Source organism: Equus asinus, chromosome 24 (genome assembly GCF_041296235.1).
Source record: "Equus asinus isolate D_3611 breed Donkey chromosome 24, EquAss-T2T_v2, whole genome shotgun sequence".
Lineage (NCBI taxonomy): Eukaryota > Metazoa > Chordata > Mammalia > Perissodactyla > Equidae > Equus > Equus asinus.
The window spans coordinates 61,380,523-61,404,066 of record NC_091813.1 but is presented as its reverse complement, the minus strand read 5'-3'; the positions used below and the strand labels follow the sequence as shown (position 1 = coordinate 61,404,066).

The following is a 23,544-nucleotide window of genomic DNA, read 5'->3' as shown; positions in this document are numbered from 1 at the left end:
ATTTTAAATTCTCCCAGTAATATTTGAGAGTTCTAGATGCTCCACATCTTTATCAGCACCTATTATTTAATTTTAACAACTCTAGTGGTGGTGTGGGGGTATCTTATTGGCATTGTCATTTGCATTTCTCTGATGAAGCTGAAAATGTTTCCAAGGGTTTACTGGGTGTTTCTGTTACTTCTCTTGTGAAACGTCTGTTCAGATTTTTTGCTCATTTTTCCCAATTGCTTTGTCATATTATTATTAAGTTGTAAGATTTAAATGTATATTCTGGAGAAAAGTCCTTTGTCAAATATACTTAATATAGTGAACATTGTTCTCAGTCTGTTGCACGACTTTCCCATTTCTCGACTGCTGTTGAAGGGCATCATTTAGGGGGTGTGACCTCTGTATGACCCACCAGCTGGGCCTGAGCAATTGGCGGTCCCTCACCCCCTCCCCTGTCCTTGGAATGTGCATTTTGCCCGCCTTCCCCACACCAGAAGCTGCCTCAAGGACGTGGCCTTGAAAGAGCAATGTGTTGTTGAGACCATCTGGACAGTGTGCATGACTGAACCCAATTAAGGTCTCTATATAAACTTCTAAGATTGTGGCGGGTGGGTGCGGAGATCGACTTGTCTTGTGGCCACCCAAGACCAGCCTTGTAAGCAAATAAGTCCCCTTGCTTATTAAACCCCACACCTACCAATCTGGAGCAGTCTGCCTCTTTCTTCGGTCTCTCCTTGTCCTCGGTGTACAGGGACCAGTTTGTGAACAAAAACTACTTTAGAAGAACATACGTGTTTAAACCTGATTAAGTCCAATTTATTAAAATTTTTCATTAATGCTTAATACTTTTTGTGTCCTGAATCAGAAATCTTTGCTTACCCCAAAGTTGTGAAGATTGTCTTCTCTATTTTTTCCTAGAGGTTTTATAGCCTCGGCTACTCCATTTCAGTTTATGGTTCACTTCACAAATTTTGGCATTTGCTGTGAAGTAAAGGGCTTAGGTCAGGGCTTTCCTTTTTCCATGCAGACATCCATTCATTGCTTCCTCGTTTGCTGAGAAAGATGTCATTTCTCCATCTGATCACCTTGGCCCTTGTTTCAGAAGTCGGCTCATCATGTGTGGGTCTATTTTTGGCCTCTCTTTTCATTGATATTATATATAAATATCTTGATGCCAATGCCATAGTCTTAATTACTGTAGCTTTATAGTACCCTCAAAGTTAGGTAATGTAAACCCTACAATTTCGCTTTACAAAACAAAACCCTTTTGACTATTCTAGGTCCTTTGCATTTCCATACAATTTTAAAAATCTGTTTGTCAATTTCTACCATAAAAATAATGTAGTGGGGAGTTTCATTGCAATTGGGTTGAATCTATAGATTAGATTTTTGGGGAATTGATATTTTAGCAATAGTGCGCCTTCCAATCCATGAATATAACGTCTCCATTCATTTACATCTTTAATATTCTAAGCAGTACTTTGTAGTTTTCCATGCATATGTCTTCAACATACTTCCTAAAATTTACCTCTAAATTTTTCATGTTTTTGAATTCTATTGTAATCAGAATTTTTAAATTTAATTTTTCATGCTAATAGTAATACAAGTGATTTTCACTATATACACTGCGTCCTGCAAAATTCTTAAAACCACCTAAGGTAGCTTATATGCGTTTCCTTAGTATGCTCCGTGTGCAGGATCGTGTCATCTACAAATACAGTTTTACTTCTCTTTTTTCACCCTGTATGCCTTTTTCTTTTTCTTGCTTCATTGCACTGCCTTTGGCCTCCAGTAAAAAGTTGAATAGAAGTGATGAGAGTGGACGTTTTGCCTTGTTTCTGATTGGCCGGGAAAGCAGTCATTCATTCACCATTATGATGATGACCATAGGTTTTCAATAGGTGCTTCTTATGAAGTTCAGGAAATTCTCTTCTTCTGCTGAGAGTTTTTGTGACAAAAGAGTATTAAATTTGGGCAATGCTTTTTCTGCATCTGTTTCGATAAACTTTTTTTTCAGTTAATATGGTAAATTATGGTGACTGATTTTTCAATGTGAATCAAACTCACAGTCCTGGCATAAAGCCCAATTTGTCATGATATTATCCCTTTTATATGTTTCTGATTTAGATTTAATAATACTTAATTATTTTTATATTCATGAGGGATATTAGTCTATGGTAAATTTTCTTGTAATATTTATATCGGCTTTTGGTATCAGAGTCCTGCTGCCTTATATAATTAGGTGGAATATAGTCTTTCCTGAAAGAGTTTATGTAGAATTTGTATAATTTCTTCCTTTAATGTTTGATAGAACTCAATAGTGAAACCGTCTGGGCCTACAGGTTTTTCTGGGAGGATTTTTATTACAAATTCTATGTTTTAAGTAGATATAGAATGATTCAGATTTTCTGTTTTTTCTTGTGTCAGTTTCAGTAATGTGTACCTTTTAGGGAATTTATCTCTTTGGCTAGGCTGTCAAATTTATTGGCAGAAAGTTATTGATAATATTTCCTTTATTATATTATTGAGATCATAATAGTTTATAACATTGTGAAATTTCAATTGTATATTTGTCAGTCTCCGTATATATGTGCCCCATTGCCCCTTATGCCCACATTCTAACCCCCTTCTCCTCTAGTAACCCCTAATTTGTTCTCTTTGGCCAAATGTTCGTTCATCTTCCACATATGAATGAACAAAATACGGTGTTTTTCTTTCTCTGTCTGGTTTATTTTCCTTAACGTAATACCTTCAAAGTCCATCCATATTGTTGCAAATGGGATAGTTTGTCTTTTTATGGCTGAGTAGTATTCCATTGTATATATATATCCCATCTTCTTTATCCATTCATCAGTTGATGGGCACCTGGGTTGCTTCCACGTCTTCGCTATTGTGAATAATGCCGCAATGAAAGTAGGGGTGCATAAGTCTCTTCAAATTTTTTATTTCAATTCTTTGGATAAATACCCAGTAGTGGGATAGCTGGGTCATATGGTATTTCTATTTTTAATTTTTTGAGAAATCTCCATACTGTTTTCCATAGTGGCTGCACCAGTTTGCATTCCCACCAGCTGTGTATGAGGGTTCCCTTTTCTCCACATCCTCTCCAACACTTGTTATTTTTTTGTCTTGGTGATTATACTCATTCTACAGGATGTAAGGTAATATCTCAATGTAGTTTTGATTTGCAATTTCCCTGGTGACTAGTGATGTTGAGCATCTTTTCGTGTGCCTGTTGGCCATCTGTATATCTTCTTTGGAAAAATGTCTGTTCATATCCTCTGCTCATTTTTCGATCAGGTTATTTGTTTGTTCATGGTTAAGTTGTGTGAGTTCTTTATATATTTTGGAGATTAACCCCATGTTGGATGTATGATTTGCAAATATTTTCTCCCACTTGGTGGGTTGCCTTTTCATTTTGTTCCTGGTTTCTATTGCCTTGGAGAAGCTCTTTAGTCTGATTAAGTCCCATTTTTTTAGTTTTTCTTTTATTTCCCTTGCCCAAGTAGACATGGTATTCAAAAAGATCCTTCTAAGACCAATGTAAAAGACTGTATGCCTGTATTTTCTTCTGGGAGTTTTATGGTTTCAGGTCTTAACTTCAAGTCCTTAATGCATTTTGAGTTAGTTTTTCCATATGGTGTAAGATAATGGTCTGTTTTCATTCTTTTGCAAGTGGCTGTCTAGATTTCCCAACACCATCTGTTGAAGAGACTTTCCTTTCTCCTTTGTATGTTCTTAACTCCTTCGTTTGAAGATTAGCTGTCCATAAATGGTTTTATTTCTATGCCTTCAATTCTGTTCCATTGATCTGTGCATCTGTTTTTGTGCCAGTACCGTGCTGTTTTGATTACTATAGCTTGGTAGTATATTTTGAAGTTAAGGATTGTGATGCCTCCAGCTTGTTCCTTTTTCTCAGGATGCTTTAGCTATTCGGGGTCTTTTGTTGCCCCATATGAGTTTTAGGATCCTTTGTTCTATTTCTGTGAATATCACTGGGATTCTGATTGGCGTTGCATTGAATCTGTTAGTTGCTTCAGGGAGTATGGACATTTTTTTTTTTTTTTAAAGATTGGCACTTGGGCTAACAACTGTTGACAATCTTCCTTTTTTTTTTTTTCTGCTTTTACCTCCCCAAACCCCCCCGTACACATTTGTATATCTTAGTTGCACGTCCTTCTAGTTGTGGGTTGTGGGACGCCACTTCAACGTGGCCTGACAGGCAGTGCCATGTCCATGCCCAGGATCCAAAAACCTGGGCTGCCGCAGTGGAGCACACGAACTTAACCACTCGGCCATGGAGCCGGCCCCATTTTAACTATGTTTATTCTTCCAATCCATGTGCATAGGAAATCTTTCCATTTCTTTATGTCATCATCAATTTCTTTCAATAATGTTTTATAATTTTCATTGCATAGTCTTTCACCTCCGTGGTTAAATTTATTCCTAGATATTTTATTCTTTTTGTTGCAATTGTAAATGGGATTGTATTCTTGAGTTCTTTTTCTGCTATTTCTTTATTAAGAGTATAGAAATGCAACTGAGTTTTTTTTTTTTTAAAGATTTTATTTTTTCCTTTTTCTCCCCAAAGCCCCCCTGGTACATAGTTGTGTATTCTTCGTTGTGGGTTCTTCTAGTTGTGGCATGTGGGACGCTGCCTCAGCGTGGTCTGATGAGCAGTGCCATGTCTGCGCCCAGGATTCGAATCAACAAAACACTGGGACGCCTGCAGCGGAGCACGCGAACCTAACCGCTCGGCCATGGGGCCAGCCCCTGCAACTGAGTTTTTTAAGTTGATTTTGCACCCTGAAACTTTGCTGTAATTGTTGACTATTTCTAATAATTGTCCAATGGATTCTTTAGGGTTTTCTATATATAAAATCATGTCATCTGCAGACAGCGAGAGTTTCACGTTTTCATTGACAATTTGGATACCTTTTATTTCTTTTTCTTGGCTAATAGCTGTGGCCAAAACTTCCAGTACTGTGTTGAATAAGAGTGGCAAGAGTCTGCACATTTGTCTTTTTCCTGTTCTCAGAGGTTTCCTGTTAAGTTTTTCCCCATTTAGTATGATGTTGGCTCCAGGTTTGTTATATATGGCCTTTATTATGTTGAGGTACTTTCCTTCTATATCCATTTTATTGAGAGTTTTTGTTAAAAATGGATGTTGGATCTTGTCAAATGCTTTCTCTGCATCTATTGAGATGATCATGTGGTTTTTATTCCTCATTTTGTTAATGTGGTGTATGACATTGATTGATTTGGGGATGTTGAACCATTCCTGTGTCCCTGGTATAAATCCCACTTGATCGCAATGTGTGATCCTTTTAATATGTTGCTGTATTCAGTTTGCCAATATTTTGTTGGGGAATTTTGCACCTATGTTCATCAGTGATATTGACCTGTAATTTTCTTTGTTTCTATTGTCCTTGTCTGGCTTTGGGATCAGGGTGATGTTGGCCTCATAAAATGTGTTAGGAATTGTTCTGTCTTCTTCAATTTTTTGGAATCGTTTGAGAAGGAGAGGTATTAAATCTGCTTTGAATGTTTGGTAGAATTCTCCAGAGAAGCCATCTGGTCCTAGACTTTTTTTGGGGGGCGGGGTTTGATTACTCTTTCAATCTCTTTACTTGTGATTGGTCTATTCAGATTCTCTATTTCTTCTTGATTCAGTTTTGGGAGGTTGTATGAGTCTAAGAATTTATCCATTTCATCTAGATTGTCCAATTTATTGGCATATACTTTTTCATAGTATTCTCTTATAATCCTTTGTGTTTCTGTGCTATCCATTGTAATTTCTCCTCTTCTATTTCTAATTTTATTTATTTGAAACTTCTCTCTTTTTTTATTAGTGAGTCTGGCTAATGGTTTGTCAATTTTGTTTATCTTCTCAAGGAACCAGCTCTTAGCTTCACTCATCCTTTCTGCTGTTGTTTTGGTTCCAATTTCATTTATTTATGCTCTGATTTGTATTATTTCCCTCCTTCTGCTGACTTTGGGCTTTGTTCTTCTTTTTCTAATTCTGTTAAGTGTAGGTTTAGCGTTTCTTATTTGAGATTTTTCTTGTTTGTTAAGATGGGCCTGTATTGCTATTAATTTTCTTCTTAGGACCAATTGCTACATCCCATATGAGTTGGTATGTTGTATTTTCACTGTCATTTGTCTCCATATATTTTTTTATTTCTCCTTTAATTTCTTCAATGACCATTGGTTGTTCAGTAGCATGTTGTTTAGTCTCCACATATCTGTGGCTTTCCCAGCTTTTTTCTTGTAGTTGATTTCTAGTTTCATAGCAGTGTGATCGAAAAAGATGCTTGATATGATTTCACTCTTCTTAAATTTATTGAGGCTTGCCTTGTTTCCCAACATATGGTCTATCTTTGAGAATGTTCCATGCGCACTTTAGAAGAATGTATATTCTGCTGTTTTTGGATAGAGTGTTCTTTATGTGTCTTTTAAGTCCATCTGGTCTAGGTTTTTGTTTAGTTCCACTATTTCCTTGTTAACTTTCAGGCTGGATGATCTATCCATTGATGTAAGTGGGGTGTTGAGGTCCCCTACTCTTATTGTGTTGCTGTTAGTATCTCCCTCTAGGTCTGTTAATAGTTGCTTTAAAAAATTTACTGCTCCTGTGTTAAGTGTATATATATATTTATAAGTGTTATATCTTCTTGGTGGAGTGTCTCTTTTATCATTGTATGCTGCCCCTCTTTGTCTCTCATTGCCTTTTTTATCTCAAAGTCTACTTTGTCTGATATAAGTATGGCAACACCAGCTTTCTTTTGTTTGCCATTAGCTTGGAGTATCATCTTCCATCCTGTCCCCCTGAGCCTGTGTTTGTCTTTAGAGCTGAGATGTGTCTGGAGGCAGCATATTGTTGGGTCTTTGTTTTTTGGTAAGGAAGATTGGCAACATTTGTTAGCCCTGAACTAACATTTGTTGCCAATCTTCTGCTTTTTACTTGAGGAAGATTGTTACTAAACTAACATCCATGTGAATCTTCCTCTACTTTATGTAGGATGCCACCACAGTGTGGCTTGATGAGTGGTGCTAGGTTTGCGCCTGGAATCCAAACCTGCCAACCCAGGCTGTCAAAGCAGAAAGTGTGAACTTAACCAGTATGCCACTGGGCCAGGCCCTGTTGGGTCTTGATTTTTATTCTATCCTGCCACTCTGTGTCTTTTTATTGGAGAATTCAATTCATTTACATTTAGAGTGACTATTGATATGCCAGGGCTTACAGCTGCCATTTTGTCACTTGTTTTGCTGTTGTTCTATATTTCTCTTGTTTCTCATCCCATGTATTTTGGATTGCCAGTTCAGTTTGGTGGTTCTCTAAGACGATTTTCTCAGTTTTCTCTTTATTATCATTTCTGTCTCTGTTCTGAATTTTTGTTTAGTGGTTACCATGAGGTTTGTATAAAAGATCTTGTAGATGAGATAGTCCATTTTCTGATAGCCTCTTATTTCTTAGTCTAAGCAGGTCTCATCCCTTTCCTCTTCCCTGTCTAAGTTATTGTCACAACTTATTCTGTTTTGTATTGTGTTTGTGGTTAAAATGAAGTGATTATTGTTATTTTTGATGTCTTCCTTCCTTCTATCTTTAATGTTATAGTTAAGTATTAGCTAACCTGTTTTGCTAGAGAGCTGCAATTTTCTGATTTTGCCTGTCTATTTATCTCCCTGCTCAAGGCTTTATAAACCTTTTCTTTTTTTTCCCCCAGGTATTAGGGCCTTCTTGATCATTTCTTATAGAGGGGTTCTTGTGGCAATGAGCTCCATCAACTTTTGTTTACCTTTTGTTTTATTTCTCCATCATATCTGAAGGATGTTTTTGCCAGATAGAGTAATTTTGGCTGAAAATTTTTGTCTGAGGAAGCCGCCAAAAGCCTGATAGGGGTTCCTTTGTAGGCAATTTTCTACTGCCTTGCTGCCCTTAATATTTTTTCTTTGTCATTTACTTTTGTCAGTTTTACTAATATGTGCCTTGGAGAAAGTCTTCTTATACTGATGTAATAGGAGTTCTATTAGGTTATTTTACTTGTAATTCCACCTCCTTCACCAGGTCTGGGAAGTTCTCAGCTATTAGTTCTTTGAACAAGCTCTCTCCTCCTTTCTCCCTCTGGAATACCTATAATCCTTATGTTGCCTTTCCTGATAAGGTTGGATGTTTCTTAGAGAATTTCTTCATTTCTTTTTAGCCTTAGTTCTCACTCCTCCATCTGAAGCGTTTCTATATTTCTGTCCTCCATAATATCAGCTCTCTTATTTAAGGACTCCAGATTTTTCTTTATCTCATTCATTGTGTTTTTCATCTCCAACATTTCTGTTTGGTTTTTCTTTATAGTTTCAATCTATTTTGTGAAGAATTTCCTACGTTCATTAATTTTATTCCTGATTTCACTGAATTATCTTTCTGAGTTTTCTTGTATCTCATTGAGTTTTTTTATAATAGCTATTTTGAATTCTCTGTCATTTAGATTGCAAATATCTGTGTCTTCAGGATTAATTTCTGGCTTGTTGTCAATTTCCTTCTGGTCTGGAGTATTTATATCCCTCTTTGTACTATTTGACAGGATGGGTTTCTGCCTTCACATAGTGAAAGTATCTGGTGGCAGATTCTACCTGCTGTCACTGGGGTGGGGAGCAGGAGCTGTGTCTTCTGAGCCTGCTGCAATCCCTGGTAGCTGTGCCTGTCCTTTGGAAGCTATGCTGACTGGCCTATCTGCATTTTCCCACTTGCCACCACTGCTTTACAAACGTATGCACAGGTGCTCTAGTCATGGTCCCTTACTCTGGATGACCTGCTGAGCTGGTAAGCCAGACAGGGTGAGGAGCACTTTCACTTGTGTGATCCTGGGGGCACTCCTACTATGCACTTGCATCTGCCCTTCTGGGGTACTCAGCTTGGTGAAGATGCTCCTGCAATTGCTTAGCCTCCTCGGTGTGGAGCTTTCACACAGCCTGGGAGGCAACTTGGAGAGTGAAGGCATTCTCACAGAAGACTACCCCTCTTCCTCTCATCTCAGAGCTGTGCACAATCTGGCACCCTAGGTCACTTCCAGGGAGGGAAAGAAGATCCTTACATCTTTCCACTGCCTCCTATGGGGTCCAGCACCTCCAGCTTCAGATATATGGCTGGATGGATCTCTCAGACATATATTGTGTTGTGTAAATGTCCTCTGCTGGTTTACAAATGTCCTGTTCATTGTATCTTAGGGGGAGAGTCTAAGGGAAGAGCTCACTGTGCCTTGTTGCTGACATCACTTTTCGTGATATTTCCTTATTATCTTTTTAATGTCTGTAGGACCTGTAGTGATGACCCCTTTTTCCTGATACTGGCAATTTGTGTCTCCCTTATTTTTTTATATCAAGCTTTTTTATAGAGGCTTGTCAATTTTATTTATTCTTTCAAAGAATCAGCCTTTGGTTTCAATAATTTTCTTCTACTGTCAGTCCATTTTCTGTTCCATTAATTTCCTCTTATTTCTTTAAAATCTCCTTCCTTCTACTTATTTTAGGTTTACTTCACTCTTCTTTTTAGCTTCTTGTGGTGGAAGCTTAGATCATTGATTTTAGACCTTTCTTCTTATATAGCTTATATAAGTATTATATTGTAACTATTATATTAATAGTTATTACATAACTCAACTGTCAAAGCTCTGAATTTTTCTCTAAGTAGGGCTTTAGCTGCATCTCACAAATTTGGAATTTAAGAAATTTTTAATTCAATTCAAAATACTTGTTTACATTTCTTTTGTGGTTTCTTCTTTGACACATGTTATTTTGAAGTGTGTTGTTGCTATGATCTCAATATTTGTGCCTCCCCAAGATTTATATGTTGAAAGCCTAACACCCCATATGATGGTATTAGGAGGTGGGACCTTTGAGAGGTGATTAGGCATGAAGATAGAGCCTCATGAATGGGATTAATGCTCTTATAAAAGACATTCCAGAGAGCTCTCTTGCCCGCTATCACCATGTGAGAACACAGCAAAAAGACCAGGAAGCAGGTCCTCACCAAACACCAAATGTACCAGTGCCTTGATCTTGCACTTCTCTATCTCTAAAACTGTGAGAAATAAATATGTGTTCTTTATAAGCCATCTAGTCTATGGCATTTTGTTATAGCGGCCCAAATGGATTAAGGCAGTTGTTATGTAATTTTTTGACATCTTAAAGATATCTTATTGTTATTATTTTCTAGTTTGATTCTCTTTTGTTGACTTCAAAACTTTTAAATTTATTGAGATATGTTTTTCATTGTAGCACATGGTCTATCTTAGTGAATATTCCATATTCAGTTGAAAACAATGGTATTCTGCTGTTCTCAGGTGGAGTGTTCTATAAAGGTTAATTAAGTCAAGTTGGTTGATAGTGTTGTTCTTTATACTTACACTTTTCCTGTTTATTCTATCAATTACTCCGAGATCAATGTTGAAATCTCCAAGTCTAAATGTTGATATTTCTATTTCACCTTTCAGGCGTTATGTTAGTTATCTGCTGCTTCAGAATAAATTACCCCCACATTTAGAAGCTTAAAATAGTAAACATTTATTATCTCAAAGTTATTGTGGATCAATTTGAGTCTTTATGTATAAAGAGTATCTCTTTTATCCAATATGTAATTGAATCTTGCTTTTTCATCTAGACTGATAAGTTTTTGCCTTCTTATTGGGGCTTTTAGATCTGCATTGTCTAGTGCAGTAACCACTAGCCTTATATGGCTGCTTAAATTTAAATATAAATAAATTAACATCAAATAAAATTAAAAATTCAGGTCTTCAGTCACCCTAGCCACAGTTCAAGTGTTCAAATCCACATATGGACAGTTTAGACTGTACATGGACAAGGGACATTTCTTTTGCAACTGAAAGTTCAATCATACATACAGTTCTGGTTTAGACACTTTACACTTAATATAAATATTTGTACGATTCAGTCAAATCTACCAGCTTTTTACGTTTTCAATTTGCCCCATCTGTTCTTTATTCTTTTTTTCTTTTTCTACTTTCCTTTTGAAAAATATTTTTTAGTATTCTATTTTTATCTGCACCATCATACATATATATTATATACATTTTTGTCATATATATATACAGTGATGTAAGTTAAATATACATCATAACATGTATTATTATAAATAATAGCATACATATATATGTACATTGTACATGTATATGGTGTAAAATATGTAACTTTAACTTACATCACTTTCACATTATATTACTTCATATATAATGTAAAATATTAAAACAGTATGCTTTCATTTTCCCTTTCTGCCCTTTTACTGTTATTCTTTTATATTATTCTTCTATATGTTATATTCCCAATAGTTCTTATTTTCTATAATAGTAAGTTGTCTTTTAGTAAGAAATTGTCTCATCTTATGGCTGCTGAAAAAGTTTTTACTTAGACTTTATTCTTCATACAGAAATCTACCTTGCCAGGCTTTTTTTCCTCTTTAGCATTTTAAAGATGTTTCATTGTCTTCCGGATTGCACAGTTTCTGACTATAGAAACCTGCAGTTATTCTTATCTTTGTTTCTTTATTTTATCTGGCAGATTTTAAGATTATTGCATAATCCCTGGTTTGCGTAAATTTTATTATTATGCACCTTTCATGGATTTCTTTAATGTTTATCTTGCTGAGGGATCTCTCAGCTTCTTGGAACTGTGAGCTTAGATTTTTCTTAAAATTTAGGAAAATTTAAGTAACTTCTTCAACAAATTTTTTTTAAGATTTTATTTTTCCTTTTTCTCCCTAAAGCCCCCTGGTACACAGTTATATATTTTTAGTTGTGGGTCCCTCTAGCTGTGGCATGCAGGATGCTGCCTCAGCATGGCCTGATGAGCAGTGCCATGTCTGCATCCAGGATCTGAAACCGTGAAACCCCAGGCTGCCAAAGCAGAGAGCGCAAACCCGACCACTTGGCCATGGGGCCAGCCCCTTCAACAATCTTTTATGCCCCCCTTCCTCTATTTATGAGACCAGTTCTCATTCTATTCATTTTTTTAAAAAATCTTTTTTCTCTCTGTGCTTCAGTGTGTTTACTTTTCATTGCTGCATCATTGTAGCTTAGTTTGTTTGGGCTGCTGTAACAAATTACCATAGACTGGGTGGCTTATAAACAGCATAAATTTATTTCTCATAGTTCTAGAGGCTGAGAAGTCCAAGATCAAGGTGCTCACAGATTCAGTGTCTGGTGAGAGTCCCTTCCTGGTTCATAGACCACACAGCAGATGTGCAAGAGAGTTTTCTGGGGTCTCTTTTATAAAGGCACTAATCCCATTTTTGAGGACTCTACCCTCATGACCTTATCATCTCCCAAAGGCACCACCTCCAAATACCATCATATTAGGGATTAGGTTTCACCATATGAATTTTTGGAGGACATAAACTTTCAGTCTATAGTGCTATGTGTATTTATTTTTAAGTTTCTCTCTTTTTTTTTTTTAAAGATTGGCACCTGAGCTAACTGTTGCCAATCTTTTTTTTTCTTTCTTCTTCTTCTTCTCCTCCACAAAGCCCCATAGCCCCCTAGTACATAGTTGTATATTCTAGCTGTGACTGCCTCTGGTTGTGGTATGTGGGACACTGCCTCAACATGGCCTGATGAGCAGTGCCATGTCTGCACCCAGGATCTGAATTAGCGAAACCCTGGGCAGCCAAAACAAAGCATGCAAACTTAACCACTTGGCCATGGGTCCGGCCCCACACTATGCGAATTTATCTTTTCTTCTGCAGCACCTAATCTGCTTTCAAGTCCATCCAGTACATATTTTGTTTTATATTTCATTCTTTTCTTTTTATGGTTTCCTTTTCTCTTTTTCTTGTGTTCAACTTTAACTCTTTGAAAATATTTACAACTGATATCTTGAAGTTCTTATCTGCTTATTCAAACATCTCTCGTTTCTGGTTCTTTTTCTATTGACTTTTTTCTAATTATGAGTCATACATTTTCTGCTGCTTTCTGTGTTTAGTAATTATTGACTGATTGTTAAGGTAATGAAATATTATAAATTTTATGTTGTTGAGTGACTAGACTTTGTTATCTTCCTTTGAAGAAGGATGTTTTTTGTTTTGTGGATGAGTCACTTCTCAGCCATTTCACTAAGATCAAGTGTGGATAAGCATGATCCTTTCAGTGTTAGTTTTTAAGCTTTGTTAGGGTATAACTAGAGTCACCTTTACTCTAGATCTGGTTTAGCTATTCTGTTAAAACATGACTCCTCTAAGTCTCTATTGAATTATAGAACTGCTAAATAGTATCTCTTCACTGTAGCTGGCTGGAAATGAATGTCTCCGGGTCCTGTATGTTCAGCTTCAATTCTCTCATAATTCTTTACATGGTTCCGCAGAGCTTCAACTCTTGCACAGGGAGTTTGATATTCAGTCAAAAATACAAGAGCACCTCCACAGAGGTTCCTGTAGCTTTATCCCTCAAAATTACCCTCATCCAGCCCTATACATCACAAATTTAAGTTGCCTCTCTGCAAACTCTGATCTCTATTTCTGCAGTTCAGTGGGACTGCCATGTTCTGCTTGCATTCTCTCTCCTTGCACTATTGTTCATGAGCTGTCTCCAGACAGAAAGTTGGGTCAATCACTAGAATCATCTTGCATATTTCTCTTTTTTCAGGGCATACAGATTTGTACTGCCTGTTACCCAATATCTTAAAACAGCATTTTACATTTTTCCCAGTGTTCTATTTATTCCATATAGGAAATTTAGTACCAATTAGTCCCTCATGTCTGGGAGTAAAAGTCTCAAAGTTACACTTTTTAAATAATAAAAAAAGACTGGGTATAAGTAATGACAATACATCTTAATTATGTAAAAAATGTAATGAGTTAGGACAATTTTGAGGATCATAACCTGAGATTATTCTATTACTCTACATATTAATAATACGGCCTTTGAAATGGATCACAATGTTTAAAAATTTTTTCAAATTATATTTAATAGCTCCTCACAAGCTGTACTTTAAGAAAATATGAGAGGATCAAGAACAGAAAGAATAATTGTGGGTAACCCAATTGATATTTTTTTACAACCCTATAAAATTATGTCATTATTTATTTAATTAATTGTTGACATTATAGATAATGAGGAAGTCATAGCACTATTTATTAATAAACTAGGGATTTATTTACAAAAATATATTCTCTAAGTAATTAGTCACAAAATATTGGATTGACAATAAACATGGGACCATTTTATATTAGAAAGTAGCATTAAAGTTCAGAAAATTAAAGAGTTGATTGACAAATTAGGAAATTTCAACAATAGAAAGACTGTCTTGTTCATATAATTTAAGACACTGACTTAAAAAGAAAAATGTAGAAGTAAAAACAGAATAGATCTGAAAGAACAAAGTAAAACTCAAGATAACGTTATTAAAATATTCTAAAAAGAGTGAAAACTCAGGAAATCATTTTACTAAACTATATGGAAATAAATTTAGTAGGTAAAAAAACTCTCAATATATTATAGGACCATTATATTTCTACAATATAGAAAGCTATTAAAAATGATTACATGTCCAATACATAATTTTAATGTCAATTATTTGTGATTTTTAAATTATTTCTATTTAAAGAGGAAAAGATATTAAAATGTAAGTTTCTGGATAATTGCCACACACGTGTGATCTGTAGAAGAGAGAATGGCATGAGAGAAATCACCCTCAAATGTTAATGACAAAATACAATTATTTTATGTGAAATTTCTATAGCTTTACCGAAGAAAGGATAGTGTTTAACTATTAGGATTCTAAAATATAGAAAAAGATTAACAATTGAAATAAAAAATAAAATAAACATGGAAAGTAGAAAAATGGAAATTAATATATGGGAAAAATTAAGTTGAAAACGTCTTTGAAGAAAGGGTAAATATAATCTAGACAAATTCATGGAGTTTTTTTTAGTCCAAAACTCTATAGAGAATTAAGTTTTTAAAATGCAGAATTTAAGACCAAATATGAATTTTAAGATTTTGACCTAATACTGTACCTTCAGTTCTATTCAAAACTTCATTTAAAGTGGATTAAAAGTAGTTCTACCACTTTTTATAGGCTGAGGAAATTGATGTCTATCTCGTACTTAAGAATACACTGAAAGTTTTTAAGCTGGAAAGTAACACAATCAGATCTCTGTTTTTGATAAACAATTCTATCAGCGTGAAAGTTTGATTGGAAAAGATGAGTAAGGAAAATGGAAGCAAATGAACCTAATAAGAAGGCATTGTGTCCTTTATTCATTCATTTTTGTAACAAATCATTATAGAGTGGCTGCAGAGAGCTGGAAACTAGATGCTGTGGCTACTACAGAAAACCAGATAGACAAGGTCCTGCTGTCATAGCACTTACATTCCAGTGGTGAAACAAATAATAAATTAGTAAAAAGTTTTAAATGAGTCATTGCAAATCGTTGTACCACTTATAAAGGAAACAGACAAGTGATAGTAACTATAAGGTGAAGCTTTCTTTAAATAGGGTATCAGGAAACCCTCTCCAAGGAGGTGACACTTAAGCCGAGATCTGACAGAGCACAGGGCTCAAATGAATGCAGTGTCAGTAGGGAGGAGAGAAAATATTTTGGAGATGTTTGAGAGAGCGAATTACCAAGACTTGCTCACCAACCGGATATGAGGATTTAAGGATTACTCTAAAGTTTCAAGTTGGAGCAGCTGGCTGTCTGGCAGTATTAGTAACTGAGATGGGAAATACAGGAAGACCGCCAGGTGTGGGTTGGCTATATTGAGGTAATTGCCATTGGAGACGTCCAGTTAGTTGGTTATTTTTAGTTCTGCTAAAGGCATTTCATAGCCGTCCTGTAAGCAGACCACACAATCAAAGGAACAGATTTCTCTATGTAGTTGAGGAATGGGTGTAAAGGGAATAATAAGACATAGCTAGCCTAGAAGCAAAGGCAAGCATACAAAACAATTTAGTCTATGCTCATTTGCACCATAAATTAACGAAGAGAAAAAAAGAAATAATCAACTGTAAAGGCTTAAACAATTGGCTGAGCATTTGAAAAAAATAAAACTTAGTTAGATCTTCACTAAACCCAATACATAAAATTCCAAATAAATTTAATGATTAAATGTAAAAATGACAAATTATTTTAAAAAGTGACAAATGAGTCCAGCAAGGAAGATATATGCAAAATTATTGTAGAAATAAAGAACAATATTTGTGGCATATATCACAAGCAATCAATTAGAAAATGAGAACTTATTAACACAAATTTTGAAAAATTCTATCTAGAAATAAGTATAACAAGAAATGCATAAAACTTATATGTAAAACAATATTTCCAAAAGTGTATATAGCCTGAAAGGGAGACCTAATTAAACAGAGGATTTTACCATACTCTTGGATAAGAATATTCAACATTATTAAGAGTCCCTCCAAATTAATTTATAAATCTAATGTCAGGAACATTTATCTTTTTTCTTTTTTTTTTTTGGTTTGTCCTTTTGGGAACCCAGCCATTATTTGATTCTCTGTAGGAGGGCCCTTCTTGCCCAATAAGAAGATAAACAGCTCTCTTGGAAGCTGACAAGGACAAGAGTGTTAAGCATTGCCACCCAAGCACACTCACCCCTGCAGGTCTTCTAATGGGCAACTAATAATATAAAAAAGCAAAGACAAGTTCAAATTCATTGTAGTGGCAATGGTGGTTACACTCAGTCAATAGCATTCATGTGAACACCCATTCTCTCAGTTCATTCAACTACTATTTTTTCACCGCCTCCTATATGCCAAGCATTGTTTGGAATGCTGAGGATAGGACTGTCAACAAAACAAAAATCTGTGTTTCTCTGTAGCCTTAAAGCTTTTATTCTGGGGAAGGAGAGCAGATAAAAACAGTAACCACAATGATTAAGTAAGTTAAATATTAGATAATAAATGCAATGGTCAAGGAGATGGGGGTTCGAACTGGGAGTGAGCATCTGCCTTAGGCCTCAGGGAAAATGTGACATTTGAAGAGAGACTTGCCTTATTCTGTGTCTGTAGAAAACAGACTCTGAAGGAAACACATTTTTGCTAACATTTTATTGGGAAGTACAATCCCGGGGAAGCAGAACACAGGAAAAATGCAGCAAAGCAGGGGATGAGATGGAACAAAATAAAGCGGAATATTATTGTTGTGGACACAACTTTATGGCAAACCAGTTGCTGGGTCATGCAAGAAATTTTCACAGAGGTCACACGAAGCTCCTCTGGCCCAAAAAGAGGGAGAAGGGAGAATTTATCCACTCACTCCCATCCTCCTTTGTCAAAGTTCACCATTTAGGAATTAGCCCCTCACACTTGCATATGTACAGGTGCTTAGTAAAATGGGAGCTGCTGCCTCTGTCTTGAAAGTCACTGGCAATATGGAACCTCAAAACAGGAGGCAAGAGGGAGATTGTACCCATTCATTAAAGAGGGATCAGGAGCAGCTGGCATAGCAGGGGGACATCAATCTAAAGCAGAAACAGCTGTCACAGCAGCAATCTGGCTCCAGACCTATTGGACCGAGGAAGCCACTACTCCAGGTAGAAAGCAGTGCATGAGTGCTGATCTGGGTGGTGTATAAACTGAAGCCAATGCACACCTGCAGATGGCGAGGGACAGAGGAAAGCGTGGGCAAAGTGGTAAGAGACAGGTCGAAGTGATGGGGCCAGATCATTTTGAGGATATTGGTTTTACTCTGAGTGAAACGGGCAGCAATTGCTATTTTACATTTTTAAAAGATGTCTCTGGTTGCTTTGTTGAAAATAATCCATCATGAGCAAGTGTAGGCACAAGTTAGCAGGCTGCTGCAGAAATCCAGAACATATGATGGTGGCCTGAACCAGAGGAGTAGCAGAGGTGGAGAGAAGTGACAGATTTTGGACATACTCTAAAGGTACAGCCCATAGGATTGCCTTGCTGCAGACTTTTCACAAAATCAAATTTTTAGTGGATTAAGACGCTAACCACTAAAACTGTTAAAAGTAAATGATAAAAGCATTAGAAGGAAATATAGCTGAAGATAGGGAAGACTTCTTAACACTCCAAAATTCAAAAGCCATAAACAGTGTCAACATTAAAATAAATAAAATGAACATATAAGCCACAGATAGGTAGGAAATATGTGTAACATATATAAGAGACAAAAGTTTAGTACCTGGAATTTATAAAATACTCATAAAATCAACAGAGAAAGGTGAACAATTAAACAGAGAAGTGAGCAAGAATGTGTCGAGAATATTCATAAAAGAGGAAATGTGAACAACAATATGCACACAACAAGGCACTCAACCTTGTTAGCTAGTTGGAAAACAAATGAAAACAACAATGAAATGACAGGTTTCATCCACAAGGTTAGCAAAAAAATAAGAAGTTTAAACATTCACAAGTTGGACAAAGCATGAAAGGGGGTGCTCATACAATATCCACGAAAGTGTGTAATTGGCCAATACATTGAGAAGCACAAATTGGCAAAATATATTAAAATGTAAAATACTTATCATTTCAACAAAGCAAGGCTAATTGATATCTATTCTAGAGAAATATTCTGATATCACTTAAATAAGGCTATGCAAGATTTTCATTGTACTGTTGACAAATCAGAAGTTTCCCAAATTTCCACCAACTGAAGACTAGATAAACCTAAGAAGCATACGTATGAGTTAAAAGAATAAGATATATCCATGGGTTCCAACATGGAAAGAGAACTAATATATAACTTACCAAAAAAGGAAGTTGACTGAAAATATCTGAGACAGTATTGACATGATAAAACAATGATGATTATGATGATTGTCTGAGAAGTTTTCTGAGTCTCTACAGTTGTGAGGTTAAATAGAGAAAAATAAAGTCATTATTAAGTAATTATGACATTAAAATAGTTTAATAGCTCAATTTTAAAATTAGTGCCTGAACGTAAGTGAAATATCTATCCCTCACGTCACACTAAATTATTTGTTGATTTCTTATTGATTATCAGGTATTACTTCAAATAATACAATAAAAGTACAATGCAACTGAATTGCAATATGAAAATAAAAATCATGCCAAAACTGTAACTCTGCATGAAGTCAATGAAAGTGATTTGGGGAGCCACACAAGTCACAGACCAGACCATTTGAAATTGGTCCAGTTAGCAATTAAAGAAGAGACAGTGAAGAAGCATAGTAACAAGAAGAATGCTTTAAACAAGAATTGGTTTTAAGATCAAAGAATGGTTTTAAGATCAAAATGTTTAGCAAACAGAGCTTGCACACTTTAGCAAAAGTGATCTGTTTCAGGACTCTGTTGCAAAGGTCAAATGTGAAACAAATTATCTCATATCATGTTTTTATACAATTTTGTCAGACAATTTTACAGCAAAGCACCCAATTCATTCTTTAGGTATGCCGAAAATAAGAGCAATTAAAACGATATCCCTTATTTTGATAAAATTAAGAGAAATATTTATTTTTTTAATTTTTGTCTTATTTTCAAGATAGAATGCTAGTAAAAATTTTTCCCCTCTATCTACAAGGAAATGTCCTTTTTGTAAGGAATTTACATTAAATGACATCTAGTACAAATTATATTAAATCAATAGACAACATGTCTCAAATGTGTTGGTGCAGTTTTAAGCTTTGATCCTTCAGAAGTGTGAGTTCTACAAACCTACCAAAAAAATCATTTGAAAGTTTATTTCCTTACATTTCCTGTATACGTATTTAATTTTGTAAACCATAAATATTTAATTTTGTTTTAGTCTTTCTGATTGAGAGTAGCAAACATTACTAAAAATAACTAAAAAATTTTCATTCAAATTCTCAAAACTAAATAAATGTAAAGAAACTTAGTTATGTAATTAAACTTTTAAATGATATGTTTTGTAAGGCTGTAATACTTCTCATCTTACTAAAGCTTTAAATTGCACACATGTGTGTGTTTGTATACAGATGCTAGACCTATAAAAGATAAAATGAGTCTTCTAGGGGCCGGCGTGGTGGCACAGTGTTTAAGTTTGCCCACTCCACTTCAGCAGCCCAGAGTTCACAAGTTCGGATCCCCCATGCAGACCTAACACCCCTGGTCAAGCCACACTGTGGTGGCTTCTGACATAAAATAGAGGAAGATTGGCATAGATGTTAGTTCAGAAACAGTCTTCCTCAAGCAAAAAGAGGAAGATTGGCAACAGATGTTAGCTCAGGGCCAAACTTCCTTACAAAAAAAAAATAGATAAAGTAAACATTCTAACAGGTGTTAAAAAAAGAAAAAACAAGACTTCAAAACCTTCTGAAATAGAGAAATAGACCATGTTTCTTGAAGAAAGAATCAAATATTAAATATATCAGTTCTTCTCAAAATTCATCAATAACAATTAAAATACTAGAAGAATTATTTATGAAATCTGACAAGCTGACCTTGTTAAAGAAAAAATTCTTCTGACATTTCTTAAAGATGATAAGTAAGGCTTTATTCAGAGGGAATATTGCAATGAGAGGTCTGCAGCAGGGAAGAGGGATAAGCTCAACTCCAAATACAAGAGCAAGTGGATTCGCAGGCAAGGAAGAGGTTGGGTGGGTTGGGGGGAGTCAGTGATGGAAAATTACTAAGAGGAGATATCAAGGGTAGGGAGATTCTTGCTAAACAGACTTCACAGGATACTTGCTGAAGGCAGGTTATGGTGATAAGATATTGAGGGTGAGGTGTGGGGATGAGGAATCGGATCACCTATTGTGGGTGATCAGATATTAAGAGTAGGAAGAGTCTACACTGACTTAACAGGATTCTTGCTAAAAGTGGGCTCTGCAAGGATGGTGATGGAAGCCCGAGGTCAAGGCCTAGTCCAGAAGAGGTTGACTGAAGTTTTATCATGGAGATCATCTTTGTCACTTTACAATTCTTTTAGGAAAAAAAAAAAAGTTTACAAATAGCCAAAACAAAATTTTGCTTAAAAACAAAAAAAGAAGCTCCAGGTTTCAGCTGTGGCACAGCAGCACAGTGGTCATCTGGCCTCCACCAGCTTCTCAGGCTTAGCCAACACCCAGGGCACCTTCATCGCCATCAAGGCAGACAAGGTGCATTGAGATCTGGTGGGCAAGATCATCAAAGCCTTCAAGCAAAAGGGACTCCATCTCGTGACCATGATGTTCCTTTGGGTCACCGAGGAACACCTGGAGCAGTCCTATATTAAGTTGGAAGACTGCTCATTCTTTTTGGCAAGTACTTACTTGTGAAGTACCTGAACTCAGGGCCGGTTGTGGCCATGGTCAGAGAGGTATTGGATATGGTGAAGGCAGGCTGACTATGGTTGGGGAGACAATCCAGCAGATTCTAAGCCAGGCAAGAATGCAGGACTTCTGCATTCAAGTTGGCAGGACCATCATTCATGGCAGTGATTCGGTAAAAAGTCCTCAAGAAGAAATCAGCCTACAGTTTAAACCTGAAGAATTGGTTGACTACATGTCTTCTGCTCATGACTGGATCCATATACGAGAGGTAGACATGCAGTACTCTCGTTGGGCACCACTTGAGTGTCTGGACACAGCTCTCCTTTCTACTGACATGGAAACAATAGGAGTGAGTGTCCTTTTCTAAAGCATACTTACCAATAAAACCTTTGGAAACTGGAAACAAAAAAAAGAAAAAAAGAAGAGGAACCAGGGAAGACATTAATGCTTTAGCAACGGGGAAATAGAACAATTTAATGGTGTATATTTAGATTTACAAATATCATGAATTAGTGGAGAAAGGATGGCACCATGACTATTGACTATCAATTGAGAAAAAAATGAAATTAGGTTATGACTGCATTCTTTGTATAACAATAAATACCAAATGGATTCAAATTTTAACACTACAAAAGCACTTTAAAAGTGTAAATAAAAATATAGGAGGATATGTTAATAATACAGGGATTTGAAAGTTCCTCCCCAACAAGTCACAAAGCTCAGAACCATGAGAGAAAAATTTGCAGAACTGACCACATAAAAATGTTAAACTTTTCATGTGGGAAGAAACCACATGTAAAGTTAAATTATAGGCAAAAGACTATGAGGAATTTTTGTTTAAATAATAATTGGGCACATGGTTTATATAAATTGTTTTTAAAAGGTTTCTATGAACCACTAACAAGAAAGCAAATAATCCAATATAAAAGAAACAAAGAGTATAAACAAATAATGCACAAGAACAAAGATTTGCATTTTTTTAAAAAAGATATAAAAATTGTTCAACTAGTTATCTCAGAAATCTAAATGAAAACAATAATGAAATCTCTGTTTCTACTCAGATGTGTGAAATAAATTGATCAAAAAAAATCTAAGGAGGAATCCTGTATAGTGCTGGTGAAAATACAGGAAAACAAACGTTGTTGTACTCTGTGGTCATAAATTATTATCGGGCTTTTGGAGAACAATTTGACAGAATCCGTGCATATAAAACATACATTGCCTTTGATCCAATTATTCCACTTGCAGGAACATATGTCTCATAAATACAGTCTGTTTTACTTTGGTCCATGTTTCTGTAATGTGAATTACTCATACTTGATTCATAAGTAAGGGAATGGATGCAAATATCACACAGAAGTTGTGTAGGTTTATACATTATTTTTCCCAAGTGAAGGAAGCAGAGAAAGCATGAGTAGAAATACAGCCTTAAGCAGAAAAGGAAAAAGCCCACAGCTGGGCTGACATCGTAGTACCAGGGCTCCATTCAGCTCTATTTTCAGAAAATTAAAAATTAGTGCCTGAGCCCAGGCTTTTCCCGAGGTGGCTCACCCTCAGCGTAATGTCACTCTCACCTTATGGCAGGTTGTATTGCCACCTGTGCCCACCATCATGGCATCCACCCAGCTCACAGCTCCACCTCATCGACACTCTCTCAGCACCACCAGCCCTACTTTTATCAGCATTTCCATTTACTGACTTTGTACATTTTTAATCTCCACCGTGGCAGCCCCAGGCACACAGAGCTCTCTTGCCTGGACAGCCCACATGATGTCCCCAATTATCAACTTGGTTTTGTTGGTGCTCTAGTTTCCAAGAGGGATAGGTGTTGAGTGATCTGCCACACTCTATTTTATGTCCTGGTATCTTAACTGCACCATCTTGAAGAACGTAAGGATTTTTAGGAGCTCATACATAGCATTAGAGAAGGAAGCCCATACTTGTAGAAGTGAGCCAAAAGATATGGGTGCAAGGATGATTGTCACAGGAGTGTTTGTGATGGTAGGTAACTGGGAACTCAAACTCTATCCACTGGGGAAGGGTTAGCTAAATTATGATTTGTCTTTTATATAGAATCCTATGCCATTACCAAAATGAGGTAGATCTATAAGCACAGACATGTCACCAAGATATTTTAAGTTTAAAAAGTTACTAAGCAGGCCAGCCCCAGTGGCCTAGTGGTTAATTTCGGCATGCTCCGCTTTGGCAGCCTGGGTGCAGTTCCTGGACGCAGACCTACACCACTCCTCTGTCAGAGGCCATGCTGTCGTCGTGGCTCATATACAAAAAGAGGAAGATTAGCAGCAGATGTTAGCTCAGGGCAAATCTTCCTGAGGGCAGA

General features: G+C 36.2%; 1 pseudogene; it reads left to right on the top strand.

The window, feature by feature from the left end:
- The first annotated feature begins 17,605 nt into the window (after window positions 1-17,605).
- Window positions 17,606-21,570, top strand: LOC106835386 (putative nucleoside diphosphate kinase; annotated as a pseudogene).
- Window positions 21,571-23,544: the final 1,974 nt, after the last annotated feature.